Source organism: Bubalus kerabau, chromosome 14 (assembly GCF_029407905.1).
Source record: "Bubalus kerabau isolate K-KA32 ecotype Philippines breed swamp buffalo chromosome 14, PCC_UOA_SB_1v2, whole genome shotgun sequence".
Classification (NCBI taxonomy): Eukaryota; Metazoa; Chordata; class Mammalia; order Artiodactyla; family Bovidae; genus Bubalus; species Bubalus kerabau.
The window spans coordinates 28,171,551-28,182,944 of record NC_073637.1 but is presented as its reverse complement, the minus strand read 5'-3'; the positions used below and the strand labels follow the sequence as shown (position 1 = coordinate 28,182,944).

At 41.6% G+C, this 11,394-nt stretch overlaps 1 non-coding gene across 1 annotated transcript; it reads left to right on the top strand.

Moving 5' to 3' along the window:
* Window positions 1-10,589: 10,589 nt before the first annotated feature.
* TRNAG-CCC (transfer RNA glycine (anticodon CCC)) lies at window positions 10,590-10,662 on the top strand. Its single transcript has one exon. It is a non-coding gene; the product is annotated as a tRNA-Gly (tRNA).
* The last annotated feature ends 732 nt before the right edge of the window (window positions 10,663-11,394 follow it).

Here is an 11,394-nt window from a genome sequence, read left to right as displayed (position 1 = left end):
TTCCAAATTTGCTGACATACTGAGTGCAGCACTTTAATAGCATCATCTTTTAGGATTTTAAATAGTTTAGCTGAAATTCCACCACTTCCACTAGCTCTGTAATGCTTCCTAAGGCCCACTTAACTTCACACTCCAGAATGTCTGGGTCTAGGTGAGTGACCACACTATCATGGTTATTTGGGTCATGAAGATGTTTTTGTATAGTTCTTTTGTGTGTTCTTGCCTCCTCCTCTTAATATCTTCTGCTCTGTTAAGTCTTTATCATTTCTGTCTCTTATCCCTTATAGTCCATCCTTGCATGAAATGCTTCCTTAATAGCTCCCATTTTCTTGAAGAGGTCTTTTGCAATATAAGTTCCTAAATAATACTCCCATTTTGCCTCTTGATGCACAAAGCTTAAAGTACTTACTATCTGGCCTTTATTGAGAAAGTTTACTGACTCCAGCTGTAGAGGACCTGTCTACATAAAGTAGTGTTTGAAACACGTGACTTGTTTCTAGAGACAGGATTCCTGGTTTTCTTTGATCTGAAAGATGAATGTGATCACTGAAATGTGAAAAACCACCAGCCTTACTGGATGAGGCCCCATCACTGCCCTTAATAATAATAATAATCATAGTGATAATGATTATGATTATATGATGATAGCTTAAAGCATTATGAAGCCAGGGTACAAATAATGATCAAAATATTGCTATGTGAATTTTTAAAAAATTCATTTATTTTAATTGGAGGCTAATTACTTTAAAATATGTATGGTGTTTTTTTGCTAAACGTCAACATGAATCAGCCACGGGGGTACATGTGTCCCCTCATCCTGAACACCCCTCCCACCTCCCTCCCTATCTCATCCCTCTGGGTTGTCCCAGGGCACCGGCTTTGAGTGCCCAGCTTCATGCACTGAACTTGCACTGGTCATCTGTTTTACACATGGGTAATATACGTTTCAATGCTATTCTTTCAAATCATCCCACCCTCGCCTTCTCCCACATAGTCCAAAAGTCTGTTCTTTACATCTGTGTCTCATTTGCTATCTTGCATATACAGTTGTCATTCAGTTCAGTTCAGTCGCTCATTCGTGTCCGACTCTTTGCGGCCCCATGAATCACAGCATGCCAGGCCTCCCTGTCCATCACCAACTCCCGGAGTTCACTCAGACTCACGTCCATCGAGTCAGTGATGCCATCCAGCCATCTCATCCTCTGTTGTCCCCTTCTCCTCCTGCCCCCAATCCCTCCCAGCATCAGAGTCTTTTCCAATGAGTCAACTCTTCGCATGAGGTGGCCAAAGTACTGGAGTTTCAGCTTTAGCATCATTCCTTCCAAAGAAATCCCAGGGCTGATCTCCTTCAGAATGGACTGGTTGGATCTCCTTGCAGTCCAAGGGACTCTCAAGAGTCTTCTCCAACACCACAGTTCAAAAGCATCAATTCTTCGACGCTCGGCTTTCTTCACTGTCCAACTCTCACATCCATACATGACCACAGGAAAAACCATAGCCTTGACTAGACGAACCTTTTTTGGCAAAGAAATGTCTCTGCTTTTCAATATGCTATCTAGGTTGGTCATAACGTTTCTTCCAAGGAGTAAGCGTCTTTTAATTTCATAGCTGCAGTCACCATCTGCAGTGATTTTGGAGCCCCCAAAAATAAAGTCTGACACTGTTTACACTGTTTACCCATCTATTTTCCATGAAGTGAGGAGACCAGATGCCATGATCTTTGTTTTCTGAATGTTGAGCTTTAAGCCAACTTTTTCACTCTCCTCTTTCACTCTCATCAAAAGGCTTTTTAGTTCCTCTTGACTTTCTGCCATAAGGGTGGTGTCATCTGCATATCTGAGGTTATTGATATTTTTCCCGGCAATCTTGATTTCAGCTTGTGCTTCTTCCAGCCCAGCGTTTCTCATGATGTATTCTGCATATAAGTTAAATAAGCAGGGTGACAATATACAGCCTTGACATACTCCTTTTCCTATTTGGAACCAGTCTGTTGTTCCATGTCCAGTTCTAACTGTTGTTTCCTGACCTGCATATAGGTTTCTCAAGAGGCAGGTCAGGTGGTCTGGTATTCCCATCTCTTAAAGAATTTTCCACAGTTTATTGTGATCCACACAGTCAAAGGCTTTGGCATAGTCAATAAAGCAGAAATAGATGTTTTTCTGGAACTCTCTTGCTTTTTCCATGATCCAACGGATGTTGGCAATTTGATCTCTGGTTCCTCTGCCTTTTCTAAAACCAGCTTGAACATATGGAAGTTCATGGTTCATGTACTGCTGAAGCCTGGCTTGAAAAATTTTGAGCATTACTTTACTAGCGTGTGCGATGAGTACAATTGTGCGGTAGTTTGAGCATTCTTTGGCATTGCCTTTCTTTGGGATTGGAATGAAAACTCATTACAATCTTTCTGAATTCCATATATATGCATTAATATACTGTATTGGTGTTTCTCTTTCTGACTTACTTTGTATAATAGGCTCCAGTTTCATCCATCTCATTAGAACTGACTCAAATGTGTTCTTTTTTATAGCTGAGTAATACTCCATTGTGTATATGTACCACGGCTTTCTTATCCATTGATCTGCCGATAGACATCTAGGTTGCTTCCATGTCCTGGCTATTATAAACAGTGCTGCAGTGAACACTGGGGTACACATGTCTCTTTCAATTCTGGTTTCCTCTGTGTGTATGCCTAACAGTGGGATTGCTGGGTCATATGGCAATTCTATTTCCAGTTTTTTAAGGAATCTCCAAACTGTTCTCCGTAGTTTGCCATATGAATTTAAGGGAACCTAGAGTAGGGCTGCGGAGAAGGCAATGGCACCCCGCTCCAGTACTCTTGCCTGGAAAATCCCATGGATGGAGGAGCCTGGTAGGCTGCAGTCCATGGGGTCGCTAAGAGTCAGACATGACTGAGCGACTTCACTTTCACTTTTCACTTTCATGCATTGGAGAAGGAAATGGCAACCCCCTCCAGTGTTCTTGCCTGGAGAATCCCAGGGACGGGGGAGCCTGGTGGGCTGCGGTCTATGGGGTCGAGCAGAGTCGGACACGACTGAAGTGACTTAGCAGTAGCAGTAGCAGAGTAGGGCTGAAATGAATTATTAAAATTTGTGAGTAATTCTTCAGTCCCAATCACCAAACTTCTATTTTGCTGGGAATAGGGTAGGTACTTAGTAAATTTTTGTTTGATCACCTTTACGACATAATGTGAAAAACAGGAACCTCCTTCCTTGATGCACTTGAGAAAAGCATGGTGCTTGGCACTAGATGTTTAATTTGGGCCTGTGACTGAATGACCTACATGAACACAATTAACTGGACATTTGAACTGTCAAAGGCACATAATTTGGGTTATGCAATCATTTATTCTTATGAATTTAAGCTAATTAAAATTTGTTTTATTGGGGTATAGTTGCTTTACATATTGTTGTGTTAGATTCTGCTGTACAGCAAAGTTAATCAGCTATTTGTATACATGTGGAGCACTGAGTAGAATTCCCTGTGCTATACAGTAGGTTTTCATTAGTTATTGCTTTTATACATAGTATCACTAGTGTATATGTGTCAATTTCCATCTCCTAGTTCATCCCCTACCCCAAAGAAGCTAATTAACCAAGATGGAAGGACTGAGGCTACAAATAGTATTTTGGGGCATTCCCTACATTTTGTAGGGCCCACTCTGTTGTGTAGGTAGTGACTGCAAGATCCGAGGAATTAGCATCTTTTAGAAAACAGAGAGGGGCAGAGAACCTTCTGAGAACCAACAGTGATTCCTTAGAATGCAAGTTCGATAATTTAATTCCATTTAGATAGAATTTCTGGAAGGCTGAGTCTTCCAGCCTTTTCAGTTCCTGTCCATGTGAGTATTCAGATAGGTTAAATGAACCCTGGCCACACCAAACACACCCTTCCTTTCTTGCTGCTGCTGCTGTTGCTGCTAAGTCGCTTCAGTCATGTCCGATTGCTCCAATTCATCCGCTCCACAAAGCAGGTACAAAGCCCCACCCACTGGAAGGAAGAAAGGTCTGAAAGGAAAACAGAGATGAGACCACAGTCTGGAATCACAGCCAGCAAATTCTTGCTCAGCAACCTGGGAAGTGCTTCTCAAAGGACTGTCTTTCTTCTCCCAAAAGGATGCTTGGTCTAGTTCTTTTTATAAAAACAAGGAGGATTCAGACACTTTCTCCTTTGATTGAGCTGTTTTTGTTGTTGTGAATTCTGGCAAATGTCTCTTAGGGCTTAGCTGAGTGCTTTGAGTACATCATCACTGACTGTTCCAATTTAAGAAACTCTCCCGAGATTGCAGGGAGACAAAGAGGCTGCTGGGAGCGCAGCCCCTAGCACCTGGATGCTCTAATCTGAGCACTGTTCCCACAGTCCTTTCTAATCCTCTTGTCCCCGCTGCGGCCAGCAGCCTAGGGAACGGCAGCTAGAGCGAAAGTTGCAGGATACAGATTTAATTCAATGTAATAAACGTTCCGCAGGTGGTGCAGTGGTAAAGAACCTGCCCGCCAACGCAGGAGATGCGGGTTAGATCCCTGGATCAGGAAGATCCTGACCTGGAGAAGGAAATGGCCACCCACTCCAGTATTCTAGCCTGGAGAATCCCAGGACAATGGGATTCCCAAGACAATGACCCAGGACAGAACAGGTACCATTAATTGACATTAGGTTTTCATCTAACACAAACTCACATCTCACCAATTTAAATTCAACTCATTTCTGACTCTTTTTGATCCCATGAACTTCAGAGGAGCCTGGTGGGCAACAGTCCATGGGGTCGTAAAGAGTCAGACATGACTGAGTGACTAAGCACGAGCAAATGTTTACTGGGTATAGGCAATTAACAATGTTTGATAGTTTCAAGTAGACAGCAAAGGGACTCAGCCATACATATACATGTATCCATTCTCCCCCAAACTCCCCTCCCATCCAGGTGACTACATAACATTGAGCAGAGTTCCCTGTGCTATACAGTAGGTCCTTGTTGGTTATCCATTTAAAATACAGCAGTGTGCACATGTCCATCCCAAACTCCTGAACTGTCCTTTCTCCACCTCCTTTCCCCCTGGCAACTGTAAGTTTGTGCTTTAAGTCTGTGAGTCTCTTTCGTGTTTTGTAAATAAGTTCATTTGTATCATTTCTTTTTAGATTCCCCATATAAGGGATGTCATACCCTGTTTCTCCTTCTCTGACTTACTTCACTCAGTATGACACTCTCTAGGTCAAAGGGCATAGCTTTCTAAGCCAGCAAGACCAGGATCATAATTATGGCTTTGAAAGTGATCACTGTGTGACTTTGATGAGTCACACAACCTCTCTGAGACTCCATTTCCTCATCTGTACAATGGAGATGATCACATCCACCCTGCAGAGCTGCTGTCCAGGTGGAGTGTGTGCGTGTTCAGTTGTGCCCAGCTCTTTCAGACCCCATGGACTGTAGCCCACCAAGCTCCTCGGTCCATGGGATTTTCCAGGCAATATTACTGGAACAGGTTGCCATTCATTCGTCCAGGGGATCTTCCTGACCCAGGGATTGAACCTGTGTCTCCTGCTTTGGCAGGTGGGCTCTGTACCACTAGGGGCACCTGGGAAGTCCATCCAGGTGGACACTGGTTATTAAAACGACAGCTCCACACCAGACTTGTAAGAGGTGCTCAGTGACTGATGATTGTTATTAGCTCATGTTAGTTTGGAGCTCAGGGGAGAAATTGTCCAAAGTTAGACTTTCAGGGGTTGTGTCTGTGGCAGCTGAGGGTGACTTATAATTTCCCAGGCAGATCATGAAGAGAAAAAGACAGTGACCCAGGACAGAATAGGCACCACTAATTGACATCAGGTTTTCATCTAATGCAAACTCACATCTCACCAATTTAAATTCAACTCATTTCTGACTCTTTTTGAACTGTAGCCCACCAGGCTCCTCTGTCCATGGAATTTTCCAGGCAAGAATATTGGAGTGGGTTGCCATTTCTTTTGGCAGGGGATCTTCTGGGCCCAGGGATCAAACCTGAGTCTCCTGCGTGTCCTGCATTGCAGGTGGATTCTTTACCCATTGAGCCACCTGAGAAGCCCATTTAGATTTTATGATACTTCAGGCAAAAGTGGGTTGCAACTTACCTCTGTGCTATTTATGAGAAAATTAAAAGGGAGAACGTGTTTCTGAGCTCCTAATTTGGGGATGTTTAACCTACTTAATCAAGTCAAGTAAAATTCTATTGGAATCAGTTTAACAAGATTAGTTTATGTAGAGACAGTGTATTACTTTACATGATTTAGAGGTAAAATTAGAATGTTGGAGCTGGAAAGGAAAACGAGATCATTAGCACACACTCCTTATTTTAAAGATGAGAGAATAGAGGGGTCACAAAGGTCAGCTGACCTGTACAAGAACAAACAACAGAATTAATAACAAAACTGATGAGAATTCAGGTCTGCTGACTCTTGAATAATCTTCCTTTGAATATTCTAGGTGTCAATTTTTACATGAAAACTGGTATGTTTTTTCCTCAGCCACATCTGGTTAGCCTTTATTATTATTTTTTTGCAAATTCTTTAAAAAATTTTTTTATTTATTTGACTGTGCCAAGTCTTAGTTTTGTGTGTGAGACCTTCTATCTTCATTTGCAGCACATGGGACCTTTAGTTATGACATTTGAACTCTTAGTTACAGCATGTGGGATCTAGCATGTGGGATCAAACCTGGACCACCTGCACTGGGAGCTCCAAGTCTCAGCCACTGGACCACCAGGGAAGTCCCTCTTGTAAATTCTTGATAGTAATTAAGGAAGTGCTATTTACAAACGATCGTGTAATTCAGACTGATGCTTGTTTCATGCCGTGTCCCCAGTGAGGGTCTGGAATGGATGACAAGGCTTTGGCCGGTTTACTTGGGCAGTTGTGAAAGGGAGACCGCACAGCGGGTAAGTTCCTGTTGGCAGCATCATTCCGAACAAGTGTTCTTTATTAAAAAAAATTGGCTCTAAATACTCAATTTAACTTACTGGTCCTTAATTAGGACCATTGTGAGTTTAAGATTTGTTGTGCATTGTGAATTTTCTGAATCCTGAAGTCTGGCTGGTTCAGCAGCTTAGTCTCAGCTAAGATCAAAAGCATTTCGTGAACGAGACAACACTCTCCCCTTGTGATCAGGTGGCAGAGAACTCTGGTCGATGTATTTTTCAGGGTCACTTTTTTTTTTAGCCTTAGTAGTTGAAATATGACATGAACACAGTCATCTTGTTGGAGGTGTCCTGAGAAAAATTAGCTGACTGAGGTAAATGGTCTTAGTGGATTTATGTAGATCACTGTTGGCTATGAAATCTTTTTTTTTTTTTTTGGCCAAGAGTGTAAGGTCTCTAGAATTCCTATTATCTGACTTTGGGGGAATCTGAAAAGAAGGAAGTCTAGTGTGATGCATTTTCAAAAGGTCCATGTATTTGTTCGACTTAAAAATTAGTACCCTTATTACCATTGCCCCAGGCTGTCAAGACAAAATAAATCAGTGTGTTAACTACTTGCATAAGATAACAGTAGAAACATAGCTGCAATGAATGGAAAGAAAACACACAGAAGGCGTATTATTCCACTGTGGCAGATTACAAACTAGGTTGGAATTCAATACAAAGAGAAATGGTAAAAATGGAAGCTTTTTCACTCTGCAAACCACACAATGGTTAAGCACTGCCGCCTTCTTTCTACTTGGGGAATGAAGTACATTATGAATCACCTTTTAACCTATGAGATTCCCATGACTTTGTCTTCTTCTTCTCCTCTGACTTCTTCTTGGGATAGTTTAATAATTGTATTGGGAAAAAAGAATGCAGATCAGCCTTAAATATTAAATTGTTGTTGTTCAGTTGCTAAGTTGTGTCTGAATCCTCGAGACCCCATGGACTGCAGCACACCAGGCTCCCCTGTCCTCCACTATCTCCTAGAGTTTGTTCAAATTCAAGTCCTTTGAGTCAGTGATGCTACCTAACCATCTCAAGCTCTGCCACCTACTTCTTTTGCCGTCGATCTTTCCCAGCATCAGGGTCTTTTTCCCAATGAGTTGGTTCTTCGTATCAGATGGCCAAAGTATTGGAGCTTCAGTTTCAGCATCAGTCCTTCCAGTGAATATTCAGGGTTATATATTCTTTATCATCTTTTTTGGTCAGAAAGATAAAGAACATAGGAAAGACACTGATATGGACTGTAACAAACTCAGAGTTTTTATAAACCCACATGAATTCCAGCACATGGGTGGATGGTGATGGGGTATTCCAGATGCCCTGTGTCCAACTGGAAAGCTTCTTTCTTTCTTTTTAAAAATGTTTATTTTTCATACAGTTTTAAAGGTTACTTTCTATTTATAGCTATTACAAAATAGTGGCTATATTTGCTATGTTGTACAATACTTCCTTGAGCCTTTTTTTTTTTTTGGCCACATCACGTGACATGTGGGACCTCCCCAACAACGGTTGGAATCTGTGCCCCTGGCAGTAGATATGCAGAGTCTTAACCACTGGACCACCAGCAAAGTCCCCAGAGCTAGGTCCTGAAGGCTGAGTAGGACTTCCTCAGATAGAGAAGGATGGAAACAAGAACCCAAATAGGAGTGGAAAATGCCCCTTCTTATGTAGAGACCCCAGGTTAATTTAGATCATGAGATTCTTGGAAGTGATGGCTAATAGTGAAGTAAAAGACAGGATCACTGGGACTTCCCTCTTGGTCCAGTGGATAAGACTCTGTGCTCCCAATGCAGGGTGCATGGGTTGGATACCTGGTCGAGGAACTAAGATCCTACATTCCACCTTAAAAAAAAAAAAAAAAAAGAAGGATCATTGACTAGCTGAGATGGTTTTGAAAATTATTTACTAAAATTATATTGAGGACTTGTGTTGAACAAGTTACTTCTGTGAACTTCATCCTAAAAGCAAGTCCGAAAAGCAACTTCATCCTAAAGCAATTAGTATCTAAAAGCAGGTACTAATTAATTAAAATGTGCGGTACTGTGCTTAGTCGCTCAGTCATGTCTGATTCTTTGTGACCCTATGGACTGTAACCCACCAGGTTCCTCTATCCATGGGGATTCTCCAGGAAAGAATAGTGGAGTGGACTGCCATGCCCTCCTCCAGGGGATCTTCCCAACCCAGGGATTGAACCCAAGTCTCCTGCACTGCAGGTGCATTGTTTACTGTCAGAGCCACCAGGGAAGCCCACTAATTAAAATATCACCTGGTAAATAGCAAGTGATTAGGAAGGCTAGGTAACTAGCCAAAGATCACCTAGCTGATATGTGGATCTGAACTCAGTTTTCTCTAGTTCAAGAATATAAAGTGTTTGTTGCTCAGTTGTGTCCAACTCTTTGTGACCCCATGAACTGTAGCCTGCCAGGCTCCTCTGTCCATGGAATCCTGCAGGCAAGAATACTGGAGTGGGTTGCTCTTCCCTTCGCCAGGGGATCTTCCCAACCCAAGGATGGAACCCAGATCTCCTGCTTTGCGGGTAGATTCTTTACTGTCTGGGCCACCAGGGAAGCCCTCAAGAGTCTAAGTTGTGCCTTAAATTTATGACTAAGGAAGATTAAGGAAAATGCCTTAAACTTAAGCGTCTAAGCCAGTGCTGCCCAGAAAAAAACTATAATGTGAACCACATATGTAATGAACACGTGTTTTAGTGGCCATGTTAAAAAATAAAAAGAAGCATGTGGAATTATTTTGAATGATATATTTTATTTAACTGATATATCAAAACTGTTATTTTATCATGTAATTAGCATAAAGAAATTATTAATGAGATGATATACATTCTTTCTCCCATATTGTCTTTGAAATCAGTATACATTTTACATTTAAATTACACCTCAATTTTCTCAATTAGTGGCATTTCAAGTGCATTTTGGATACAATCCACCTTGGACAGCAAAGGCCTGAGCCCTTAACACAATCTCTGAGTCTTTTATGGTTCTGTTTAGCAATTGGGTTGTTCAAAGGGCAGAAGCATCGATTTTCATGTTTTTCCTAGGAAACTCCAGATTCAGTATATTGCTCCTTGCGTCCTCAGTTTTATTTACAGAAACTGTGTTAAGTCTATTTCTGTATTTCCTTTCTAGGACATCCCTATTTAACTGCGTTTGTTCTCTAAACTTGGTCATAAGAGACGTGACTGGGTTGATTACAAGAAGCAGGCAATGCTGTTCTGTAATTGTCATCATATGTGGTCAGTTTCTGTCTCTGAACTAGCTTCTGAGTCATTGAGGGCAGGTTAGCACTCCAGGCCTAACACATACTTAGCTGTGCAGTAAAGTCTGCTGAGTGTTAAGTGAATATTTCCACAAGGAACCCTGGCCACTATTTCTCTCTTTTGGTGAGTTATTTGGAATCATGCTACTATGTGAAATCTTGAAGGTTTTCGCCAGGACATCTGTTCAACCTTGACATGGATTTTAGTACCCCAAAGGGTCACCAAGCAATCTATATAAGTGAACTTGCTATTGCTTGGAAGTTACCAGTGTTAACAAAATGGAATGGTTTTAAAACCCTCTTGAAGCATTTTAAAAATAAGACCTAAGAACCCATTAACAAGTAATGTGGTTTAGTGGGACTTCCCTGCTGGTCCAGTGGTTAAGACTCTGTGCTCCCAATGCAGAGGGCCCGGGTTTGATCCCTGGTCAGGGAACTGGATCCCACAATGCTGAAACTAATGCCTACCCACTGCAACTAACAATCCCACGTGCTATACAACTAAGACCATTACAGCTAAATAAATTAAAAGAAAAAAAAAGACTATTATTGAGCTTGCAAAGTGATTCATATAGTTCACAATCTGTTTTAAGTTCATGTTACCTAAGTTTCTGCTTTGTTGACTATGCCAAAGCCTTTGACTGTGTGGATCACAATAAACTGTGGAAAATTCTGAAAAAGATGGGAATACCAGACTACCTGACCTGCCTCTTGAGAAACCTGTATGCAGGTCAGGAAACAACAGTTAGAACTGGACATGGAACAACAGACTGGTTCCAAATAGGAAAAGGAGTACGTCAAGGCTGAATATTGTCACCCTGCTTATTTAACTTATATGCAGAGTACATTATGAGAAACACTGGGCTGGAGGAAGCACAAGTTGGAATAAAGATTGCCAGGAAAAATATCAATAACCTCAGATATGCAGATGACACCACCCTTAAGGCAGAAAGTGAAGAGGAACTAAAAAGCCTCTTGAAAGTGAAAGAGGAGAGTGAAAAAGTTGGCTTAAAGCTCAACATTCAGAAAACGAAGATCATGGTATCTGGTCCCATCACCTCATGGGAAATAGATGGGGAAACAGTGTCAGACTTTATTTTTTGGGGCTCCAAAATCATTGCAATGGTGACTGTAGCCATGAAATTAAAAGACGCTTACTCCTTAGAAG